This window comes from Panthera pardus, unplaced genomic scaffold, assembly GCF_024362965.1.
Source record: "Panthera pardus isolate Hobbes unplaced genomic scaffold, ASM2436296v1 HiC_scaffold_5, whole genome shotgun sequence".
NCBI classification, from domain to species: Eukaryota; Metazoa; Chordata; class Mammalia; order Carnivora; family Felidae; genus Panthera; species Panthera pardus.
Window position 1 is genome coordinate 12046591 of NW_026526980.1, and position 27352 is coordinate 12073942.

A 27352-nucleotide genomic window follows, 5' to 3' on the forward strand; every position below is an offset into this window, starting at 1 on the left:
TTGAAGGCACCTGGTCCCAGCAGACCCCAGAAAATGGCCACATTCGCTGGTGCTGGAACAAGGTCATTAAGGGTGAAGCCTGGTGCCAGATGTGTATTGTGATTTTCCATAATCCCTGAAATGCTGCTGCTACACTGTCTCACGAACTTTTTCTGGGACAGACTGGCACCTGGCAGCAGCAGGGTCCAGCAAGCATCCCTGGGTGCAGCCAACATTTGGCCATTGCTCATTTGGCTATTGCTCATTCGGCCATTGCTCATTCGGCCATTGCTTGGTGAGACCCTCCCAGGAGGGGCAGAACGGGTCAGAGCCGCAGTCCTTCAGAAGTAAGGGGCTGGGGAAAACAGCTGCATCTGAGACAAAACTCGAGAGAGAGGTACTGCCTGGGTCTTGATCATGGCAGGGAGTGAATGAAAGCTGAAGACAGAGGACGGGTTCATGATTGCTGATCTGGGAGAACACACAGGGTAGCTGCGTGGCGCCATTTTTACCGCTCCCACGCATGCGCATAGGCACCTACAAGCACTGCAACAATCCACCCCAGTAGGCTAGCAGAGCCATCTAATGGAGAGTGGAGCTGTTACACTGAGCCCTGCCCACTGGGCCCACTTTGCTCTTCAAGAACACAAGTCTCACTGCCAGTTTAATTTATGGACTATAAAGGGCTACGTAGACTGACTGCTAGGGGAAAATGAAGCAATTTCAGTCCTACTTCAATCTTTTAGCAGGTTCATCTATTCAATTTTCTTTTTTTTCTTTTTTCTTTTTTTTCTCTTTTACAATTCTTTTATTTTTCTTGAATAAAGAGAAAAAAATAATTCTTATTTTCAATATTTATTAAAAATATTTTTCTTTGATTTTTATTACTATATTTTTTACTTTTGTGTAAATTTTTTCAAATTCTACTTTACTTCCATCATTTTATTTTAGTCTACGTCACTGTATTCGCCTTTTCAAATTTTCAATTTCTTTTTTTCTCTTTTTTGTTTCTTTTCTTATTCTTGAATGCAGAAAGAGAAAAACTTCATTTTTACTTTCAATTTCTATTAAAGTATTTTTATTTAATTTTTATTACTGTATTTTTTGCTTTTATGTAAATTATTTCAAATTCTATTTTACTTCCATCTGTGTATTTTAGTCTACTACAGTGTATTCACTTTTTCAAATTTTCAAACGATTTTTTTAATCTTTTTTCTCGTTTTTTTTTCTTACATACAGAAAAAGAAAAATTCATATTTATTTATTTTTTAAATTTTTTTTAACATTTATTTATTTTTGAGACAGAGAGAGCATGAACAGGGGAGGGTCAGAGAAAGAGGGAGACACAGAATCTGAAACAGGCTCCAATCTCTGAGCTGTCAGCACAGAGCCCGACGCAGGGCTCAAACGCACGGACCGCGAGATCATGACCTGAGCCGGTCGGATGCTTAACTGACTGAGCCACCCAGGTGCCCCAAAATATTCGTATTTATTTTTAATTTTTATTAAAAACATTTTTAATTTTTTCCTACTATATTCTTTACTTGTGTATATATTTTTTCAAATTCTATTTAACCCCCATCATCTCATTTTAGTCTACCTCAGTGTATTCATTTTTTCAAATTCTCAATTTTCTTTTTTTTCCTTTTTCTCTCCCCCCCCCCTTTTTTTATTCTCTAACCTGTCAAACCACTTTCTTTTTTTTATTATTTTTTTAACGCTTATTTATTTTTGAGACAGAGAGAGACAGAGCATGAATGGGGGAGGGTCAGAGAGAGAGGGAGACACAGAATCGGAAGCAGGCTCCAGGCTCCGAGCTGTCAGCACAGAGCCCGATGTGGGGCTCGAACTCGTGAACCACAAGATCATGACCCGAGCCGAAGTCGGACACTCAACCGACGGAGTCACCCAGGCGCCCCACCACTTTCAACACTTAGACCAAAACACACCTAGGATCTAGCATCATATATTCGATTTGTGTGTGTGGCATGTGTAATTTTTCATTTTAATATTTTTTTAATTTTAGTATTTTTTAATTTCGATTTTTCTACCTCATTAATTCCTTTTCTCCCTTCAAAATGACAAAACTAAGGAATTCACCCCAAAAGAAAGAGCACAAAGAAACGACAGCCAGGGATTTAACCAACACTGATACAAGCAAGATGTCTGAACCAGAATTTAGAGTTACAATAATAAGAATACGAACTAGAGTAGAAAACAGATTAAAATCCCTTTCTGCAGAGATAAAAAAAAGTAAAAACTAGAATGAAATTAAAAATGCTATAACTGAGCTGCAATCATGGATGGATGCAGTGGCGGCAAGGATGGATGAGGCAGAACAGAGAATCAGTGATATAGAGGACAAACTTATAGAGAATAACGAAGCAGAAAAAAGAGGGAGATTAAGGCAAAAGAGCATAATTTAAGAATTAGAGTAATCAGTGACTCATTAAAAGGGAACAATATCAGAATCATAGGGGTCCCAGAAGAGGAAGAGAGAGAAATAGGGATAGAAGGGTTATGTGAGCAAATCAGAGCAGAAAACCTTCCTAACCTGGGGAAAGACACAGACATCAAAATCCAGGAAGCACAGAGGACCCCCATTAGATTCAACAAAAACTGACCATCAACAAGGCATATCATAGTCAAATTCACAAAATACTCAGGCAAGGAGAGAGTCATGAAAGCAACAAGGGAAAAAAGTCCTTAACCTACAAGGGAAGACAGATCAGGCTTGCAGCAGACCTATCCACAGAAACCTGGCGGGCCAGAAAGGAGTGGCAGGATATATTCAGTGTGCTGAATCAGAAAAATATGCAGCCAAGAATTCTTTATCCAGCAAGGCTGTCATTCAAAATAGAAGGAGATTAAAAATTTCCCAGACAAACAAAAATTAAAGGAGTTTGTGAGCACTAAACCAGTCCTGCAAGAAATTTTAAGGGGGACTTTCTGAGGGGAGAAAAGATGAAAAAAAAAAAAAAATATATATATATATATATATATATATATAGAGAGAGAGAGAGAGAGAGAGAGAGGAAACCAAAAGCAACAAAGATGAGAAAGGACCAGAGAACACCACCAGAAACTCCAACTCTACAAACATCATATGGCAATAAATTCATATCTTTCAGTACTCACTCTAAATGTCAATGGACTCAATGGTCCAATCAAAAGACACAGGGGAACAGAATGGACAAGAAAACAAGATCCATCTACATGCTGTCTTCAAGAGACCCACTTTAGACCTAAAGACACCTTCAAATTGAAAGTAAGGGGATGGGGAGCCATCTATCATGCTAATGGTCAACAAAAGAAAGCTAGAATAACCATATTCTATCAGACAATCTAGACTTTAAAATAAAGCTTGTATCAAGAGATGAAGAAGGGCATTATATCATACTCATGGGGTTTATCCACCAAGAAGACCTAACAATTGTAAACATTTATGCATCAAATGTGAGAGCACTCAAATATATAAATACATTAATCACAAACATAAAGAAACTCATCGATAGTAATACCATAAAAGTAGGAGACTTCAACACCCCACTCACAACACTGGACAGATCATCTAATCAAAAAATCAACAAGGAAACAATGGCTTTGAATGACACATTGGACCAGATGGACTTAACAGATATATTCAGAACATTTCATCCTAAAGCAGCAGAATATACATTCTTCTCCAGTGCACATGGAATGTTCTCCAGAATAAACCATATACTGGGACACAAATCAGCCCTAAGTAACTACAAAAAGATCCAGATTGTACCATGCATATTTTCAGACCACAGCACTATGAAACTCGAAATCAACGACAAGAAAAAATTTGGAAAGGTAACAAATACTTGGAGACTGAAGAACATCCTACTAAAGAATGAATGGGCTAACCAAGCAGTTAAGGAGGAAATTAAAAAGTATATGGAAGTCAATAAAAATGATAATACCACATCCCAAAACGTCTGGGATGCAGCAAAGGCAGTCATAAGAGGAAAGTATATAGCAATCCAGGCCTTCCTAAAGAAGGAAGAAAGATCTCAGATACACAACCTAACCTTACGCCTTAAGGAGCTGCAAAAAGAACAGCAAATAAAACCCCCAAACAGCAGAATACAGGAAATAATAAAGATTAGAGCAGAAATTAACGTTATCAAAACCAAAAAAACAGGGGCGCCTGGGTGGCTCAGTTGGTTGAGCGTCTGACTTCGGCTCAGGTCATGATCTCACAGCTTGTGAGATCGAGCACCACATTGGGCTCTGTGCTGAAAGCTCAGAGCCTGGAGCCGGCTTCAGATTCTGTGTCTCCATCTCTCTCTGTCCCTAACCCACTCACATTCTGTCTCTGTCTCTCTCAAAAATAAAAATAAACATTAAACAAAATTTTAGAAACCAAAAGAACAGAAGAGATCGATGAAACCAGAAGCTGATTCTTTGAAAGAATTAACCAAATTGATAAACCACTAGCCAGCTTGATCAACAAGAAAAAGGAAAGGACCCAAATATATAAAATCAAGAATGAAAGAGGAGAGATCACAACCAACACAGCAGAAATAAAAACAATAATAAGAGAATAATATGAGCAATTATATGCCAATAAAATTGGCAGTCTGGAAGAAATGGACAAATTCCTAGAAACATATACACTACCAACACTGAAACAGGAAGAAATAGAAAATTTGTACAGACCCATAACCAGTTAGGAAATCGAATTAGTAATCAAAAATCTGCCAAAAAACAAGAGTCCAGGGCCAGATGGCTTTCCAGGGGAATTCTACCAAACATTTAAGGAAGAGTTGACACCTATTCTCTTGAAGCTGTTCCAAAAAGTAGAAATGGAAGGAAAACTTCCAAACGTTTTCTATGAGGCCAGGATTACCTTGATTCCAAAACCAGACAGAGACCCCACTAAAAAGGAGAACTATGGACTGTTTTACCTAACGAACATGGATGCAAAAATCCTCAACAAGGTATTACCCAACCAGATGCAACAATACGTTAAAAAAATTATTCACCATGACAAGTGGGATTTATACCTGGGATGCACGGCTGGTTCAATATCTGCAAAGCAATTAACGTGATTCATCACATCAATAAAAGAGAGGACAAGAACCATATGATCCTCTCAATAGATGCAGAGAAAGCATTAACAAAATACAGCATCCTTTCTTGATAAAAACCCTCAAGTAGGGATAGAAGGATCATACCTCGAGATCATAAAGGCCAAATATGAACGACCCAATGCTAATATAATCCTCAATGGGGAAAAACTGACAGCTTTCCCCCTAAGGACAGGAACAAGACAGGGATTTCCACTCTTGCCACTGTTATTCAACATAGTATTGGAAGTCTTAGCCTCTGCAATCAGACAACATAAAGAAATAAAAGACAACCAAATCAGCCAGGAGGAGGTCGAACTTTCACTCTTTGAAGATGACATGATACTCTATATGGAAAGCCCAAAAGATTCCACCAAAAAACTGCTCTAACAGATCCATGAATTCAGCAAAGTTGCAGGAAATAAAATCAATGCACAGAAATCGGTTGCATTCCTATTCACCAACAATGAAGCAACAGAAAGAGAAATCAAGGAATTAATCCCATTTACAGTTGCACCAAAAACCATAAAATACCTAGGAATAAATCTAACCAAAGAGGTGAAAAACCTGTACACTGAAAACTATAAAAAGCTTATGAAAGAAAGTGAAGAAGACACAAAAAAATGGAAAAAGATTCCATGCTCCTGGATAGGAAGAACAAATATTGTTAACATGTCAACACTACCCAAAGCAATGTCCATATTCAATGCAATCCCTATCAAAGTAACACCAGCATTCTTCACAGAGCTAGAACAAATAATCCTAAAATTTGTATGGAACCAGAAAAGACCCCAAATGGCCAAAGCAATCTTGAAAAAGAAAACCAGAGGAGGAGGCATCACCATCCCGGACTTCAAGCTATACTACAAAGCTGTAGTCATCGAGACAGTATGGTACTGGCACAAGAACACTCAAATAAATGGAACAGAATAGAGAACCCAGAAATGGACCCACAAACGTATGGCCAACTAATCTTTGACGAAGCAGGAAAGAATATCCAATGAAATAAAGACAGTCTCTTCAGCAAGTGGTGCTGGGAAACCTGGACAGCAACATGCAAAAGAATGAACCTGGACGACTTTCTTACACCATACACAAAAATAAACTCAAAATGGATGAGAGACCTAAATGGAAGACAGGAAGCCATCAAAATCCTTGAGGAGAAAGCAGGCAAAAACCTCTTTGATTTTGGCCACAGCAACTTCTTCCTCAACACGTCTCTGGAGGCAAGGGAAACAAAAGCAAATATGAACTACTGGGACCTCATCAAAATAAAAAGCTTCTGCACAGCAAAGGAAACAATTAGGAAACTAAAAGGCAACTGACAGAATGGGAGAAGATATTTGCAAATGATATATAAGATAAAGGGTCAGTATCCAAAATCTATAAAGAACTTATCAAACTCAACACCCCCCCAAAAACCCCAAATAATCCAGTGAAGAAATGGGCAAAAGACATGAATAGACACTTCTCCAAAGAAGACATCCAGATAGCTAACCGACACATGAAAAAATGTTCAACATCACTCCTCATCAAGGAAATACAAATCAAAACCACAATTTGATACCACCTCACACCTGTCAGAATGGCTCACATTAACAACTCAGGCAACAAAAGATGTTGGCGAGGATGCAGAGAAAGAGGATCTCTTTTGCAATGTTGGTGGGAATGCAAGCTGGTGCAGCCACTCTGGAAAATGGTATGGAGGTTCCTCAAGAAATTAAAAATACAACTACCCTACAACCCAGCATTTGCACTACTAGGTATTTATCCAAGGGATACAAGTGTGCTGTTTCGAAGGGACACATACACCCCCATGTTTATAGCAGCATTATCAACAATAGCCCAAGTATGGAAAGAGCCCAAATGTCCATTGACAGATGAATATGGATAAAGAAGAAGTGAGATATATATATATATATATATATCTGGAGTGTGTATATATATATATATATATATGGAGTATTACTCGGCAATCAAAAAGAATGAAATTTTGCCATTTGCAACTATGTGGATGGAGCTGGAGGGTATTATGCTAAGTGAAATTAGTCAGAGAAAGACAAATATCATATGACTTCACTCATATGAGGATTGTAAGAGACAAAACAGAGGAACATAAGGGAAGGGAAACAAAAATAATATAAAAACAGGGAGGGAACAAAACAGAAGAGACTCATAAATATGGAGAACAAACAGGTTACTGGAGGGGTTGTGGGAGGGAGGCTAGGCTAAATGGGTAAGGGGCACTAAGGAATCTACTCCTGAAATCATTGTTGTACTATATGCTAACTAATGTGGATGTAAATTTTTTAAAAAATTAAATTAAAAATATAAATAAACAAATAAATAAACAAACAAACAAATAAATAAATAAATAAAATGCCAAAAAACCCCAAATACAGGTAAAAACTTAATGCTCTCTAGAGAAGGAAGGGATTGTAGTACTAAAATGGCAGCAAAGGAGGAGAAAGAAGCCTGAGTGATCTAGCAGAGGCATGGAAGGAGGCAGCACTGAAGAGTAATATGGGCACAATTATGTGGTAAATGTCTTTATCCAAGATGTGCTAGAGGAAGGGCACCCTCAAGAGGGGTCAGAGGACAAAAAATTACATCCTGATGCTATGGAAGAGATGGTCTCAAGAGAAGGACAAATCCAGAAGGACAGAAAAACTGTGGAAAACCAGGAAGAAGATACTTTGTCAATTTATCAACCGATCTATTTATCAACCAATCTTTCTGTTATCTATCCATATAAAAGAGATCATATGACATATTATAACTTGCTTTTCTCCATTACATGTGTATTAGAAGACTTCTCATTTTTAACAAATATATTTCTATGCCATCATCAATCTTAGTGACAAAATGTATGAATATAATTTTCTTTATCCCGTACTTACTTTTATGTATTTAGACTGCTTCTTTCTTTTAAATTTTATAACTGATAAATGCCTCAAGTATTTTTTGAATGAATACACTGAATGCTACAATAAAAATTCATTATATTAATTTTGGCACATTTGTTTACTTATTTCCTTATGAAGGTGGAGTGCTTAGGCAACTAGTATTCATACTTCTTAATTGCAGCACTTACAATAAGTAAAAACCCATTTATCAATTTGTTCTGGGTTTCAATGTGTGGATGACAATTGAGTTGAGTACATTGCTTAATTGGCAGACAAGATCACATTCAGAACATCTGGGGTACATTTGTAAACATACCAGCAGGATTTAACTCCTAAAAATTTCATCTGGTCTATGTATTTAAAGTAAGGTAAAATTGCCATTCTTTAAACAGTTATGAATAGAGGCCTAAAGTAGGTTTATTTTTATTTATAGTTTTAGATATGAAATATAGACCTGATATATAAATTGAACAGAGGTTAAAAGCTAAATTGATCTGCATTAAAAGGTTAGCAAATCATGTTCAAATACAGACCAGCTGTTCTAGACCTACTGCCCAACTATCATCCTTAGAACTCCTTTCACTGAAATTTTGAGTTTACTCTTCTCTTTCTTAGAGCCTGTATTTTTTGTCTGGTTGTGACAGTAACAATTTCAGAAACAGTGCATATCAAGTAAGCTTGCTGAGTGCTCGTGTGTTTGAAAATGTTTTTATCTGGCCTTTGTTCTTGATAATAGTTTAACTGGATATATAATTGAAGATTCAAAATAACTCTGATCTTTAAGACATGGTTTTATTGTATTCTACCATTAAAGCATTGTTCATAAGAAAAAGAAAAGAGAGAAGTATACAATAATACAGACCTTCCTAAAAAGGAAGAAAAGCATCAAATACACAACATATCCCTACACCTAAAGGAGCTGGAAAAAGAACAGCAAATAAAGCCCAAACAGAAGAAGAAGGGAAATAATAAAGATTAGGGCAGATGTCAAGGATATCGAAATAAAAAAAATCAGTAGAACAGATCAACAAAACGAGGAGCTTGTTCTTTGAAAGAATTAACAACATTCATAAACCCCTAGCCAGCTTGATCAAAAAGAAAAAGGGAAGGACCCAAATCAATAAAATCATGAATGAAAGAGGAGAAATCACAACCAACACTGCAGAGATACAAACAATAATAGAGAAATTATATGCCAACAAATTGAGCCATCTGGAAGAAATGGACAAATTTCTAGAAACATATAAACTACCAAAAATGAAACAGGAAGAAACAGAATATGTGAACAGAGCCAAAACCACTAAATAAATGGAATCAGTAATCAAAAATCTCCCAACAACCAAGAGTCCAGGGCCAGGTGGCTTTCCAGGGGAATTCTACCAAAAATTTAAGAAGAGTTAACACCTACTCTCTTTTTAAAGTTTTTATTTAATTTGATTTTTTTTAATTTACATCCAAGTTAGTTAACATATATAGTTAACACCTATTCTTTTGAAGCTCTCCCAAAAATAGAAATGGAAGGAACACTTACAAACTCATTCTATGAGGCCAGGATTGCCTTGAGTCCAAAACTGGACAAAGACCACACTAAAACGGAGACCTACAGAGCAGTTTCCCTGATGAAACTGGATGCAGAATTTCTCAACAATGAATTAGCAAACTGAGTCCAAAAATACATAAAAATAATTATGAGGGGCACCTGGGTGGCTCAGTTGTTTAAGCGTCTGACTTTGGCTTAGTTCATGATCTTCTGGTCTGTGAGTTCGAGCTCCATGTCAGACTCTGTGCTGACAGCTGACACTCTCAAGCCAGCTTACAATTCTGTGTCTCCCTCTCTTTCTCTACCCTCCCCCTCTTGCACTCTCTCTCTCTTTCAAAAATAAACATTAAATATAAATATATATATATAAACTATATATATATATAAATATATATATATAAACTATATATATATTAATATATATATATCATATATATGTATATATATTAGTATATATGATATATATATATATATATATATATATATATATATATATATATGATATATATATAAACTATTCACCACAATGAAGTCACATTGGTTCCTGGGATGCAAGGCTGTTTCCATATCTGTAAATCAATTCATGTGATACATCACATTAATAAAAGAAAGGATAAAACCACATGATCCTCTCGATAGTTGCAGGAAAAGCATTTGACAAAATACAGCATCCTTTCTTGATTAAAAAAAACACACATCAAGATAGGAGGGATAGAAGGATCATGCCACAACATCATAATGTCCACATATGAAAGTCCCACAGCTAATATCATCTTCAATGGGGAAAACATGAGACCTTCCTCCAGAGATAAAAAACATGACAGGGATGTCCACGCTCACCACTGTTATTCCACATACTGTTGAAAGTCCTAACCTAAGCAGTCAGAAAACAAAAAGCAAAAAAAGGCATCCAAATCGGCAAGGAGGAAGTCAAACTTTCACACTTGGTAGACTAGAAACTCGCATGGAAAACCCAAAAGGCACCACCAGAATACTTCTAGAACTGATACAGGAATTCAGGAAAGTCTCAGGTTATATAAAATCAATGTATAGAAATTGGTTGCATTTCTATGCACCGATGATGAAGGAGGAAAAAGAAAAATCAAGGAATCGATCCCATTTACAATTGCAGTGAAAACCATAAAATATATAGGGATAAACCTAACCAAAGAGGTCAAAGATCAATACACTAAGAATAATAGAAAGCTTATGAAAGAAATTAAAGAAGACACAAAGAAATGGAAAAACTTGAGATTATAGGTAGGAAGATGGCAGCGTAGGAGAACTCTGGCCTCACCTCGTCCTGCTGATCACATAGATTCCACCCACATCTGCCTAAATAACCTAGAAAACCGCCAGAAGACTAGCAGAAGGGACTCTCTGGAGCCAAGTGTAGACAAGAGGCCCACGGAAGAGGGTAGGAAGGGTGGAGAGGCAGCGCGTGCTACACGGACAAGCAGGAGGGAGCCTGGGAGGTGGAGGGGCAGACTGCCCTGCAAGACAGAGCCCCTGAAGTCTGGCTTGCAAAAGCAGAGGGGCTGGACTGCGTGAGTTCTGACAGCCAGTGGGACTTAACATGTGGAATGTTAAAGGTCAACAGGTCTGCTCTCAGAGAGCAGGGAGGGTGGAAGGGCACTGGGAGGGAGAGTTGCTGAGCCTTGGAGGACAGAGTTCAGCTTGGTGGGGAACAAAGGCACTGGCAAGCTCCATATCCCTTTCCCATCCCCCAGCCGAAATCCCAAAGGGAACCAGTTCCCATCACCAAACTTGCTTCCACTGTGCAAACACCCAACGCTGTACTTCTGTGGATCCATCCGTCTGATGGGTCTGCCTCCATCCCGGTATTACAGGGCCCTTACCGCAGGGGACCACCTATGGCAAAGTGAGCTAAGCCTGGCTCCCCCACCCCTGTGCACCTTGCGGATCCACCCCGGCTAATACGCCAGATCCCATCAAAGCAGCACCACAAGCCTGGCGGTGTGCAAGTAGCCCAGACAGGGGCCACACCACTCCACAGTGAGTCCTGCTCCTGGGAGAAGGGAAGATAAGGTACACACCAGTCTGACTGTGGCCCCATTGGTGGGCTGGGGACAGACATCAGGTCTGACTGCGGTCCTGCCCACCAACACAAGTTACACCAGACAGCACAGGGGAAGTGCCCTGCAGTTCCACGCCACCCCAGGGACTATCCAAAATGACGAAGCAGAAGAATTCTCCTCAAAAGAAACTCCAGGAAGTAGCGACAGCTAACGAATTGATCAAAAAAGATTTAAGCAATAAAACGGAACAAGAATTTAGAAGAATAGTCATAAAATTAATCGCTGGACTTGAAAAAAGCATAGAGGACAGCAGAGAATCTATTGCTACAGAGATCAAGGGACTAAGCAATAGTCAGGGGGAGCCAAAAAATACTATAAATGAGGTGCAAAATAAAATGGAGGTGACCACAGCTCGGATTGAAGAGGCAGAGGAGAGAATAGGTGAATTAGAAGATAAAATTATGGAAAAAGAGGAGCTGAGAAAAAGAGAGATAAAAAAATCCAGGAGTAGGAGGGCAGAATTAGAGAACTAAGTGATGCAATCAAATGGAACAACATCCGTATAATAGGAGTTCCAGAAGAGGAAGAGAGAGAGAAAGGGGCTGAAGGTGTACTTAAACAAATCACAGCTGAGAACTTCCCTAATCTGGGGAAGGAAAAAGGCATTGAAATCCAAGAGGCACAGACAACTCCCTTCAGACGTAACTTGAATCAATCTTTTGCATGATGTATCATAGTGAAACTGGCAAAATACAAGGATGAAGAGAAAATTCTGAAAGCAGCTAGGGATAAACAGGCCCTAACATGTAAAGGGAGACCCATAAGACTAGTGGCAGACCTATCTACTGAAACTTGGCAGGCCAGAAAGGAATGCCAGGAAATATTCAATGTGATGAACAGAAAAAAATATGCAGCTGAGAATCCTTTATCCAGCAAGTCTGTCATTCAGAATAGAAGGAGAGATAAAGGTATTCCCAAACAAACAAAAACTGAAGGAATTCGTCACCACTAACCAGCCCTACATGAGATCCTAAGGGGGATTCTGTGAGTGAAATGTTGCAAGGACCACAAAGTACCAGAGACCTCACTACAAGCATGAAACCTACAGACATCATAATGACTCTAAATACCTATCGTTCAATAATAACACCGAATGTAAATGGACTAAATGCTCCAACCAAAAGACATAGGGTATCAGCATGGATAAGAAAACAAAACCCATCTATTTGCTGTCCACAAGAGACTCATTTTAGACCTGAGGACACCTTCAGATTGAAAGTGAGGGGATGGAGAACTATCTATCATGCTAGTCAAAAGAAGTCAAAAGAAAGCTGGAGTCGCCATACTTGTATCAGACAAACTAGACTTTAAATTAAAGGCTGTAACAAGAGATGAAGAAGGGCATTACATAATAATTAAAGGGTATACCCACAGGAGGAGCTAACAATTACAAATGTCTATGTGCCGAATATAAGAACCCCCAAATATATAAAACAATCACAAACATAAGCCACCTTATTGATAAGAATGTGGTAATTGCAGGGGACTTTAATACTCCACTTGCAACAATGGATCGATCATCTAGACACAGGATCAATAAAGAAACAAGGGCCCTGAATGATACATTGGATCAGATGGACTTGACAGATAGATTTAGAACTCTGCATCCCAAAGCAACAGAATATACTTTCTTCTCGAGTGCACATGGAACATTTTCCAAGAGAGATCGCATACTGCGTCACAAGACAGCCCTTCATAAGTATAAAGAACTGATATCATACCATCCACACTTTCAGATCACAATGCTATGAAGCCTGAAATCAACCACAGGAAAAAGTCTGGAAAACCTCCAAAAGCATGGAGGTTAAAGAACACTCTACTAAAGAATCAATGGGTCAACCAGGCAATTAGAGAAGAAATTAAAAAATATATGGAAACAAATGAAAATACAACAACCCAAACGCTTTGGGATGCAGCGAAGACAGTCCTGAGAGGAAAATACATTGCAATCCAGGCCTATCTCAAGAAACAAGAAAAATCCCAAATACAAAATCTAATGCCACACCTAAAGGAAATAGAAGCAGAACAGCAAAGACATATCAAACCCAGCAGAAGAAGAGAAATAATAACTTTCAGAGCAGAAATAAACAACATATAATCTAAAATAAACTGTAGAGCAGATCAATGAAACCAAGAGTTGGCGTTTTGAAATATAAACAAAATTGATAGGCCTCTAGCCAGGCTTTTCAAAAAGAAAAGGGAGATGACCCAAATAGATAAAATCATGAATGAAAATGGAATTATTACAACCAATCCCTCAGAAATACAAGCAATTATCAGGGAATCCTAGGAAAAATTATATGCCAACAAACTGGGCAACCTGAAAGAAATGGACAAATTCCTAAGCACCCACACACTTCCAAAACTCAAACAGGAAGAAATAGAAAACTTGAACAGACCCACAAGCAGCAAAGAAATTGAATCAGTTATCAAAAATCTCCCAACAAATAAGAGTCCAGGACCAGATGGCTTCCCAGGGGAATTCTACCAGACATTTAAAGCACAGATAATACCTATCCTTCTCAAGCTGTTCCAAAAAAAAAAGAAAGGGAAGGAAAACTTCCAGACTCATTCTATGAAGCCAGCATTACTTTGATTCCTAAACCAGACAGAGACCCAGTAAAAAAAGAGAACTACAGGCCAATATCCCTGATGAATATGGATGCAGAAATTCTCAACAAGATACTGGCAAATCGAATTCAACAGCATATGAAAAGAATTATTCACCATGATCAAGTGGGATTCATTCCTGGGCTGCAGGGCTGGTTGAACATTCACAAATCAATCAATGTGATACATCACATTAATAAAAGAAAAGAACGATGTAATCCTGTCGATTGATGCAGAAAAGCATTTGACAAAATTCAGCATCCTTTCTTAATAAAAACCCTTGAGAAAGTCGGGATAGAAGGAACATACTTAAACATCATAAAAATCATTTATGAAAAGGCCACAGCTAATATCTTCCTCAATGGGGAAAAACTGAGAGCTTTCCCCCTGAGATGAGGAACACGACAAGGATGTCCATTCTCACCACGGTGTTTAACATAGCGTTGGAAGTTCTAGCATCAGCAATCAGATGACAAAAGGAAAGCAAAGGCATCAAAATTGGCAAACATGAAGAAGTCAAGCTTTCTTTCACTTTTGCAGATGACATGATATTATACATGGAAAACCCTATAGACTCCACCAAAAGTCTGCTAGAACTGACACATGAATTCAGCAAAGTCACAGGATATAAAATTAACATACAGAAATCAGTTGCATTCTTATACACTAATAATGAAGCAACAGAAAGAGAAATAAAGAAACTGATCCCGTTCACAATTGCACCAAGTAGCATAAAATACCTAGGAATAAACCTAACCAAAGATGTAAAAGATCTGTATGCTGAAAACTACAGAAAGCTTAGGAAGGAAATTGAAGAAGATATAAAGAAATGGAAAAACATTCTGTGCTCATGGGTTGGAAGAATAAATATTGTCAAAATGTCAATACTACCCAAAGCCATCTACACATTCAAGGCAATCCCAATCAAAATTACACCAGCATTCTTCTCGAAGCTAGAACAAGTAATCCTAAAATTTGTATGGAACCACAAAAGACCCCGAATAGCCAAAGTAATATTGAAGAAGAAGACCAAAGCGGGAGGCATCACAATCCCAGATTTTAGCCTCTACTACAAAGCTGTCATCATCAAGACAGCATGGTATTAGCACAAAAACAGACACATAGACCAATGGAATAGAATAGAAACCCCAGAATTAGACCCACAAAAGTATGGCCAACTAACCTTTGACAAAGCAGAAATGAATATCCAATGGAAAAAAGACAGTCTCTTTAACAAATGGTGCTAGGAGAACTGGACAGCAACATGTAATGCAGAAGGATGAAACTAGACCATTTTCTTACACCATTCACAAAAATAAACTCAAAATGGACAAAGGACCTGAATGTGAGACAGGAAACCATCAAAACCCTAGAGGAAAAAGCAGGAAAAAACCTCTCTGACCTCAGCCGCAGCAGTTTCTTACTTGACACATCCCCAACGGCAAGGGAATTAAAAGCAAAAATGAACTACTGGGACCTCATGAAGATAAAAAGCTTCTGCACTGCAAAGGAAATAATCAACAAAACTAAAAGGCAACTGACGGAATGGGAAAAGATATTTGCAAATGACATATTGGACAATGGGCTAGTATCCAAAATCTATAAGGAGCTCACCAAACTCCACACCTGAAAAACAAATAATCCAGTGAAGGAATGAGCAGAAAACATGAATAGACACTTCTCTAAAGAAGACATCCCGATGGCCAACAGGCACATGAAAAGATGCTCAACGTCGCTCCTTATCAGGGAAATACAAATTAAAACCACACTGAGATACCACCTCACTCCAGTCATAGTGGCTAAAATGAACAAATCAGGAGACTATAGACGCTGGTGAGGATGTGGAGAAATGGGAACCCTCTTGCACTGTTGGTGGGAAAGCAAACTGGTGCAGCCACTCTGGAAAACAGTGTGGAGGTTCCTCAAAAAATTAAAAATAGATCTACCCTATGACCCAGCAATAGCACTGCTAGGAATTCACCCAAGGGATGCAGGAGTGCTGATGTATAGGGGCACTTGTACCCCAACGTTTATAGCAGCACTTTCAACAATAGCCAAATGATGGAAAGAGCCTAAATGTCCATCAACTGACAAATGGATAAAGAAATTGTGGTTTATACACACAACGGAGTACTACGTGGCAATGATACAGAATGAAATATGGCCTTTTGTAGCAACATGGATGGAACTGGAGAGTGTTATGCTAAGTGAAATAAGTCATACAGAGAAAGACAGATAGCATACTTTTTCACTCTTATGTGGATCCTGAGAAACTTAACAGAAGACCATGGGGGAGGGGAAGAAAACAAAAAGGTTAGAGAGGGAGGGAGCCAAACCATAAGAGACTCTTAAAAACTGAGAATAAACTGAGGGTTGATGAGGGGTGGGAGGGAGGAGAGGGTGGGTGATGGGTATTGAGGAGGGTACCTGTTGGGATGAGCACAGGGTGTTGTATGGAAACCAATTTGACAATAAATTTCATATTAAAAAAAAAGAAATGGAAAAACTTTTAATGCTCATGGAATAGAAAGGCAAATATTGTTAAAATCTCAATACTACTCACAGCAAGCTACACATTCAATGCAATCACTATCAAAATAACACCAGAATTCTTCACAGAGCTAGAACTACAATCCTAAAATTTGTATGTATTGCAAAGACCCCGAATAGCCAAAGGAATGTTGAAAAAGAAAAACAAACTTGGAAATATCACAATTCTGGACTTTTTGGTCTATTACAGAGCTGTAATCATCAAGATAGTATGGTACTGTCACAAAAACAGACACACAGATCAATGGAACAGAATAGAGAACCCAGAAATGGACCTTCAAACATATGGACAACTGTTGGCAATAAGCTTTGAAACACCCTGGACTTACACCAATGGTTTAACAAGGCATAAAGAATTACAAAGCCATAGGATGCTCACACCCAAGTTTGGGTAAACAAGATTAGGTAAATAAGTATGGGGAAGGCAGAGCCGAAGCCCCAGTATAGAGAGGGCAGGGCAAAGGCCCCAATATAGAACATAGGTACATAAAATAAATAAGATTAGGTGTTCAGGGCAGAAGCGCCCCCCACCCCCAAAGTTACACTATAGCAGAAAACTGCTTTCACAGGAAGAAAGGACTAAATTAGGTAAAAAGGTAACTGGGGTTATAGACCACTGCTCTGTGGGTGATGCTGCCGAGATGGGAGCTGATTAACAAAAGAAAAGGTGCCTTGTTAACCCTGAGGTTATTTTCTCTGTTTCATCCCCTAGGCTAGCTAAGATAAACAGAGGTGGTGCCTCACATCTGCTGTCAACAATAATCCACCCGGCTGCGTGGGCCAGGATTTTGTTTTCTATTAACCCCAACCCCTAATCCCGAATATCTTCAAGACCCCCTTTCCCTCACGCCCATGAGTTAATGTTCACAGTTTCATTGTCTCTTTGTGCATGTCCATCACCATGTTTATAAGCCGTCTGATCCTAATAAAAACAGGGCAAGGACCCTTATTCGGGGCTCTTGTCTTTTCCTGGACATTAGCCATCTTCTGCATTTTAATCCTGCATCTGCTTTCTTGCTGGCCAAGAGAGAACTTTAGACAGATCTATGACAGACAACTAATCTTTGACAAAGGAGGAAATAATATTCAATGGAAAAAGAGTCTCTTCAGCAAATTGAACTGGGAAAACTGGACAGCCACAAGGAGAAGAAGGAACCTGGACCATGTTCTTACACCATACACAAAAGTAAACTCAACATGGATAAAAGATCTAAATGTAAGACAGGAAACCATTAAAATCCTAGAGGAGAAAATAGGCAACAACCTCTTTGACCCCTGCCACAGCAACTCCTTACTTGACATGTCTCCAGAAGCAAGGGAAATAAAGGTAAAAATGAACTCTTGGGACCTCATCAAGATAAAAAACTTCAGCACAGCACAGAACACAATCAGCAAAACTAAAAGGCAACCAACAGAATAAGAGAAGATATGTGCAAATGACATATCAGATAAAGGGTTAGTATCCCAATAAAGAACTTATCAAACTCAACACCCAAAACCAAATAATCCCATGAAGAAATGGGAAAAAGACGAGAATAGGTACTTTTCCAAAAAAGACATCCAAGTGGCTGACACATGAAAAGATGCCCAACCTCACTCATCATCAGTGAAATACAAATCAAAACCACAATGAGATACCCCTCACACCTCTAAGAATGGCTAAGATTAACAACTCAGGAAACAACAGATATTGGCAAGAATGCAGAGAAAGGGAACCCTTTTGGACTGCTGGTGGCAATGAGAATTGGCGCAGCCACTCTGGAAAATTGAAGGAGATTCAGTAAAAAATTTAAAAAATAAAAATAAACTAAAAATGGAACTACCCTATGACCCAGCAATTGCACTACTAGGTATTTATCCAAAGGATACACAAATGCTGACTCACGGGGGCATATGCATTCCAATGTTTATAGTAGTATTATCAACAATAGCTAAGTTATGCAAAGAGCCCAAATGACCAGCAACTGATCAATGGATAAAGAAGATGTGGTATGTGTATATACAAAAGAATATTACTCCGCAATCAAAAAGAATGAAATCTTGCCATTTGCAGCAATGTGGATGGAAATAGACTGTATTATGCTAAGTGAAAGAAGTCAGAGAAAGGCAAATATACAATTGCTCTCACCTGTGGAATTTAAGAAACAAAACTGACAAACATAGTGGAAGGGAAGCAAAAATAAGACACAAACAGAGAGTCAAACGAGAAGAGACTCTTCAATACAGAGAACAAACTGAGGGTTGCTGAGGTTTATTGAATAGGGTGATGGGCTACATGGGTGCTGGGCATTAGGGAGGGCACTTGGAATGAGCATTGGGTATTTTATGTAATTGACAGATCACTAAATTCTACTCCTGAAACAGTGTTACATTATATGTTAAGTAACTTGATTTAAATTAAAAAAAATATATATTTAAAATAAATAAATAAATGTAATAACATATAAAAGAAGAGAATATTTAAATGGGACTCTTTGAGTGGAAAGGAAAGACCAAAAGTGATACAGCTAAGAAAGGATCAGAGAAAACATCAAGAAAAAGTGGTAAAACAAATGATAAAATGGTACTAAATATATACCTATCAATAATTACTCTGAACGTAAATGGACAAATGCTCCAATCAAAAGACATCAGATAGGGTGTCAGAATGGACCAAAAAAGAAAAAAAGAAACAAACAAACACATACCTATCTATATGATGTCTATAGAGGCTTATTTTGGACCTAAAGTCACCTGCAGATTTAAAGTGAGGGCATAAAGAAACATTTATCATGCCAATAATGTCATAGAAAAGCCAGTAGCAATATTTCATTCAGACAAAACAGACTTTCAACTCAAGACTGTACTTTTGTACGATTTGGGTAAATACCTAAAAGTGAAATTGCATGCACCCCAATGTTTATAGCAGCATTATCAACAAGAGCCAAACTATGGATAGAGCCCAAATATCCAACAACTGATGAAGGAGAAAGAAGTTGTGGTGTGTGTGCGCGCATGTGTGTGTATGCACATGCACGCACACACGTGCACACACAATGGAATATTACTCAGCCATCAAAAAGAATGAAATCTTGCCATTTGCAATGATGTGGATGGAGCTAGAATTCATCATGCTATGCAAAATAAGTCAATCAGAGAAAGACAAATAAATGATTTCACTTGTGGAATTTAAGAAACAAAAAAGATGGAAACATGGGAAGGGGGCAGGAAAAGAGCAGAGTGGAAAACAAACCACAAGAGACTCTTAATTATGGAGAACAACTTGAGGGTTGATGGAGGGAGATGGGTATCAAGGAGAGCACTTGTTGTGAGGAGCACTAGGCGTTGTATGTAAGTGATGAATCACTGAATTCTACTCCTGAAACCAATATTGCACCATATGTCAATAAAACTTAAATTAAAAAAATAAGTAAAACACTAGCAAGAGATGAAGATGGACACTATCTCATAATAAAGGGGACAAACAATAAGAGCCAACAATTGTAAACTTTATGCAACCAACATGCAAGCACCAAATATATAAAACAATTGACAACAAACATAAAGGAACTCATTTATAATAACCTAATAGTAGGGGACCTTAACACCCACTCATATCAATGGACAGATCCTCTAAACCGAAAATCAACAAGGAAACAATGGCTTTGAATGACACACTGGACCAGACCAACTGAACACATATATTCAGAACACTCCATACTAAAATAGCAGAATACACATTTTTTTCAAGTGCACATGGGACAGTCTCCAGAATCGATCACATACTAGGTCACAAATCAGGCCTCAACAAGTACACAAAGACGAGCTTAGACCAAGCATGTTTTCTGACCCAAAGCTAGGAAACTTGAAGTCAACCACTAACTAACTAACTAACTAACTAACTAACTAACTAACTAACTAACTAACTAAAGGGGTTGCCTGGGTGGATCAGTCAATTCAGTGTCCGACTTCAACTCAGGTCATGATCTCACGGTTCATGAGTTCAAGCCCTGCATAGGGCTCTGTGCTGACAGCACACACCCTGGAGCCTACTTTGGTTTCTGTGTCTCCCTCTCTCTCTGCCCCTTCTCTGCTCGCACTGTCTCTCTCATGTCTCTCAAAAATGAATAAACGTTAAAAAAATTTTTTTAAAGACCACAAATAATGGGGGTTAAACAACATGCTACTAAACAAGAATAGGTCAACCAAGACCTCAATCAGAAAACACATTGAAACAAATGAAAATGAAAATGCAGTGGTACAAATCTTTGAAATGCAGCAAAAGCAGTCCTAAGAGGAAAGTATAGAGCAATAAAAGCCTACCTTAAAAATAAAAATCTCAAATAATCCAAACTTATAACTAAAGGAATGAGAAAAAAGAACAATCCAAGCCTAAAGACAGCAGAAGGAAGGAAATAATAAAGATTAAAACAGAAATAAGTGAAATAGAAACTAAAAAAACAAAAAAAACAAAAACAAAAACAAAAACACTAGACCAGATCAATGAAGCCAGGAGCTGGTTCTTTGAAAACATTAATAAAATTGATAACCTCATAGCCAGACTTATCAAAAAGAAGAAAGGACTCAAATAAATAAAATCACAAATAAGGGAGGAGAAATAACAACTGAGACCACAGAAATACAGTTAGAAGAGAATATTATGAAAAACTATATGCAAAAAATTTGGACATTCTGAGAGAAATGGATAGATTCCTAGAAACACATGAACTACCAAAACTGAAATAGGAAGATACAGAAAATCTTAAAGTAGAAAGAAATTGAATCAGTAATAAGAAATATCTCTCCCAACACAAGAGTTCAGGGCCAGATGGATTCACTGATGAATTCTACCAAACATTTAAGGAAGAGGTAATATTCTCAAACTATTCCAAAAAATAGAAAAGTTAGGAAAACTTACAAATTCATGCTATGAGGCCTGCATACCCTGATACCAAAACAAATAAAGACTCCACTAAAAAAGAAAACTGCAGGGGCGCCTGGGTGGCTCAGCTGGTTGAGTGTCCAACTCTTAATTTCGGGATGGTCATTATCTTGCGGTTCATGCATTTGGGCCCCACACTGGACCCTGTGCTCACAGTGCAGAGCCTACTCAGGATTCTCACTCTCTATCTCTGCCCCTCCCTCACTTTTGTGTTCTCTCTCTCTCTCTCTCTCTCTCTCTAAGGAAATAAACAATTAAAAATATGTTTAAAAAATGTTTTTAAGAAAACTACAGGCCAATACCCTGATGAACATGTATGCAGAAATTCTCATTAAAAAAACTTCAAGTTAAATTCAACAATACATTAATAGCATCATTCACCAAAATCAAGTGGGATATATTCCTGGACTGCAAGGGTGGTTCCACATTCACAGACCAATCAACGTGATGCACCTCATTAATAGAAGTAAGAATAAGAACCATATGATGCCGTCAACAGATGCAGTAAAAGCACCTGACAAAATGTCACATCCATTCATAAAAACCCTCAGCAAAGTAGACTGAGACTCAACATACCTGCACATAATAAAGTCTATCTATGAAAAACCCACAGCTAATGTCAGCTTCAATGGGGAAAAACTGAAAGCTTTTCCTCTAAGGTCAGCAACAAGTCAGGGATGTCCCCTCTTACCACTGTTATTCCACACAGTACTGGAAGTCCTAGCCATAGCAATCAGACAACAAAAAGAAATAAAATGCATCCAAATCGGCAAGGAAGAAGTAGAACTTTCGCTATATGTAGATGACATGATGCTCTATACAAAAAACATGAAAGACTCCCATAAAAACTGAACTGATATACGAATTCAGCAAGGGACAATATACAAAAATCAATGTACAGAAATCTATTACATTTCTATAGACCAATCATGAGCTAACAGAAAGAGAAATTAAGGAATCTATCCCATTGACAAGTGCATCAAATACCATAAGAAACTAGGAATAAACCTAACCATATCAAATACCATAAGATACTAGGAATAAACCTAACCATAGAGGTGAAAGACCAGTACTCTAAAGGCTATGAAACACTGATGAAAGAAATGGAAGATGACACAGAGAAATGGAAATACATTCCATGCTCATGGATGGGAAGAACAAATACTGTTAAAATGTCTACACTACCCAAAACAATCTACACCTTTAATGAAATCCCTAGCAAACTAACAAAACATTTGTCACAGAACTAGAACAAATAATCCCCAAATTTGTATGGAACTACACAAGACCCCAAATAGCCAAAACAAACTTGAAGAAGAAAAGCAAAGCTGGTGGCATCGCAATTCCAGACTTTAGGTTATATTACGAAGCTGTACAGATCAGAATAGTATGGTACTGGCAAAAACAAAACAAAACAAAGCAAAACAAAACAGACACATAGATCAATAGAATGGAAACCTAGAAATGAACTTACACCTGTATGGTCAATTAATCCTCAATAAAGCAGGAAATAATATTCAATGGAAAAAAAGATAGTCTTGGGGCACATGGGTGGCTCACTCACTGAAGCGTCTGATTGTGGATTCAGCTCAGGTCATGATCTCAGGGTTCTTGAGTTTGAACCCTGTGTCATGCTCTGTGCTGGCAGTGCAGAGCCTGCTTGGGATTCTCTCTCTCCATTTCTCTCCCCCGCTCCTCTGCATGTTCTGTCTCTCTCTCTCTCAAAAATAAATAAAGAAACTTTAAAAAAGTCTCCTCAACATATGGTTTTGGAAAAACCAGACAGCAACCTGCAAACACAAAACAAAACAAAACAAAAACAACAATGGACCGCTTTCTTACAACATACACAAAAATAAATCCAATATGGATAAAGACCTATGTGTGAAACCTGAAACCATAAAAATCCCAGAGGATAACACAGGCAGTATCTTATTTGACATTGACTGTACAAAATTCTTTGTAGATATATCTCCTGAGGTGAGGTAAACACAAGCAAAAATAATGGGACTTCATAAAAATTAAAAGCTTCTGTCACCAAGGAAACAATCAACAAAACTAAAATGCAACCTACAGAATGATAATTGCAAAACATCTGATAAAGGGTTAGTATCCAAAATATATAAAGTTATACACCACCCAAAAAATGAGAAATCCAATTAAAAACGGGCAGAAGACATGAATAGCCATTTTCCCAAAGAAGACATACAGACAGCCTAGAGACACATGAAAAGATGCTCAACAACACTGATCTTCAGGGAAATACAACTCAAAAGTACAATCTGTCAGAATGACATCCGTCAGAATGACTAAAATCAATGAATGATGAAACAACAGGTGTTGCCAAGGAAGTGGGAAAAGAGGAACCCTCTTGCACTGTTGGCAGGAATGCAAACTAGTGCAGCCACTCTGGAAAACATTATGGAGATTCCTCCAAAAAGTGAAAATGAAAAATGAAACTACCTTACCATCCAGCAGTTTCACTAAGAGGTATTTACACAAAGAATACAAAAATAATACTTCAAAGGGGTACATGCACCCTGATGTTTATAAGAATATTTTCTACAACAGCCACACTATGGAAACTGCCCAAGTATCCATCAACTGATGAATAAATTGAGATGTAGTATATGGAATGGAATATTATTCAGCCGTAAAAAATGAAATCTTGTCATTTGCAACAAGGTGGATGGAACGAGGGAATGTTATGCTGGGTAAAATAAACCTGTCAGAGAAAGACAAATACCACGATTTCACTAACACATGGAAACGAAACAAAACAAAGGGGGAAAAAGGAGACAGTGACAGACTCTCAACTAGGAAACAAACTGAGGGTTTCCACAGTGGGGTGGGGGATGGGTGAGACAGGTGATGGGGATTAAGAAGTGCACTTGGGATGAGCACTAGGTGATGTGTGGGAAGTGTTGCTCTATATTGGACACCTGAAACTAATACTACACTGCATCTTTACTAACTGGAACTTAAATTGAAAAATAACGTAAGGTTTATTATACCTAGCTACCAGGTTTTCTCTAGTTTCCAATTACTTCACCATGTTGGGAAAATAACCATTAAATTTTTAAAAAGCACATATGATGTGGGGGACAGTTTGTGCCCTTACCTCGGTCTCTGGTTCCAGCAGGACGTGGAAAGTGGGTCCCAGCTCATTCTTCTAGAAGGTCCTGAGACTGAGCATTTCACGTATTCACATCCCAACTGAATGCAGCTTCCCTTTCTTCTGAATTTGTCAGGATTTCTCCCCGGAAACAAGCCTGAACCTGGAACAAACCATCCACTGCATCTATGCTGTTGTGGGGCCCCTCAATCCGCGGATCCTTTAGTAAAATGCGTCTTGTTCAAATACCGTCAGGGAAAGTGAGGAAGGAAACATGGGAACAGCCCAGAAAATGCAAGAGACTGTGCTGCTCACCAACCAGTGCGCCCAGGGAAGCCACCCAGCGCCCCCTCCTCAGCACTCAGCGCAACAAGGCAGCTTCTCTCTGGCGACTCAGGAGATGCCAAGTTGCTGCATAGCTACCAAGGTCTCCCCTGGGGCGGGCGGTGGAACCTGCTGGAAACGCAGCTCTGAGTCTCTGTCCTGAGGCAGCAGCAGAGGCCCTGAGTCCTCTGGAGGCAACCAAAGCCTTTGCTTTTCTAAGGGGACCCTGGATCAGAAAAGCCCCTAGCGCGCCCTAGTCCGGCCCCTCCGGATTTGTGGTGCTCGCGCGTCCTCTGCTGGTCATCCTAGGGATTCCTGCAATTCTCAAGGCCATGGCCACTCAGCTGGAGGCACTGAAGGTGCTCTGGGCAGCTGAGCCTGTTCAGCTTGGGAAGGGTCTTAGTGACAGGGCCTCGGACACAAAGAAATCTTTTCCTTCTCCTTTCTTGTGAGTGAAGAATGAAACTGAATTTATTAATGTAATGACATCATTTCTAATGCTTTAAGCAATGATCACAGAAAAATACACTACTAATTTACATATGCTGAACAACAGGTAATTAATTGTGTTTACCACCAAAATACTTAGGTTAGATAAAAAAATTTATACCTTTGAGAGAGAGATACCGGCTTCCCGCTATGGAATGAACAAGTCATACAGATACAAGGGACAGACTATGGAACATAGTCAAACCTGTAATAATAGTGTTGCATGCTTTCACATGATAGATAGCTACACTTGTGGTTAAGTACAACATAATTTATAGACATATGGAATCACTAGGATGTATGCCTAAAACTAATACAACAAATGTGTAATATTGTAATATTTCAATGTGAAATATTCAAATGTGAAATTGTAATATTTCAATTAAAAATTGATATCCTTAGCATCACACTCTTATGTGGATCCTGAGAAACATAACAGAAACCCATGGGGGAGGGGAAGGAAAAAAAAAAAAAAAAAAGAGGTTAGAGTGGGAGAGAGCCAAAGCATAAGAGACTGTTAAAAACTGAGAACAAACTGAGGGTTGACGGGGGGTGGGAGGGAGGGCAGAGTGGGTGATGGGTATTGAGGAGGGCACCTTTTGGGATGAGCACTGGGTGTTGTATGGAAACCAATTTGACAGTAAATTTCATATATTAAAAAATAAAAAATATATATATATATATAAAGTAAAAAAAAAAATAAAATAAAATAAAAATTGATATCCTTTATACTGTTTTTAATTTCTCCCGCTTTGCCATTAAAAAGTCATTCCTGGGGCGCCTGGGTGGCGCAGTCGGTTAAGCGTCCGACTTCAGCCAGGTCACGATCTCACGGTCCGTGAGTTCGAGCCCCGCGTCGGGCTCTGGGCTGACGGCTCGGAGCCTGGAGCCTGTTTCCGATTCTGTGTCTCCCTCTCTCTCTGCCCCTCCCCCGTTCATGCTCTGTCTCTCTCTGTCCCAAAAATAAATTTAAAAAAGAAAAAAAAAAAAAGTCATTCCTGGGGTGCCTGGATGGCTTAGTCAGTTAGTATGTGACTTCAGTTCGGGTCATGATCTTGCAGTCAATGAGTTCGAGCCCCATATCAGGCTCTGTGCTGACAGCTCAGAGCCTGGAGCCTGCCTCAGATTCTGTGTCTCCCTCTCTCTCCACCCTCCACTGCTTAAGATTTGTCTCTCTCAGGGTGCCTGGGTGGCTCAGTTGAGTGCCCAACTTCAGCTCAGGTCATGATCTCAAGGTTTGTGGGTTTGAACCCTGCATCGGGCTCTGTGCTAACAGCTCAGAGCCTGGAGCCTGCTTCGGATTCTGTGTCTCCTTCTCTCTCTATACCCTCCCCCACTTGTGCTCTATCTCTCTGTCTCTCAAAAATAAATAAATGTAAAAAAATATTTTTTAAAAAAAGATGTCTCTCTCTTAAAAATAAATAATATTAAAAAAATTTTTAAATCATTCCTAATTTAGAATATGTGAAATTCCATTTATACCAGATTCTCTAACATCACCATCTTGATGTTGACAGCTTATCTTAAAAGTCACTAATAATATCTTTAACGACACATATGTGACAAGGTCAGAATGCAACTTACAGGGAGCTATACATCTGTTATGAATTTACTGCATGTATCCTGGCTAATATTTTCAAAGAAGTGTGCTTTAGGGATGCAGATGAATGAAATAATGTCCATCAGTCAATTTCCTATAGGACCATTATGCCTTTAATTACTA

General features: G+C 38.6%; 1 long non-coding RNA gene across 1 annotated transcript in view; it reads right to left on the minus strand.

The window, feature by feature from the left end:
* Positions 1 to 25187, minus strand: part of LOC109261163 (uncharacterized) — a 42976-nt gene extending 17789 nt beyond the window's left edge. The window contains exon 1 of the long non-coding RNA XR_008419320.1: positions 24823 to 25187. This is a non-coding gene — a long non-coding RNA (uncharacterized LOC109261163). The remainder of the gene's footprint in view (positions 1 to 24822) is intronic.
* Positions 25188 to 27352: the final 2165 nt, after the last annotated feature.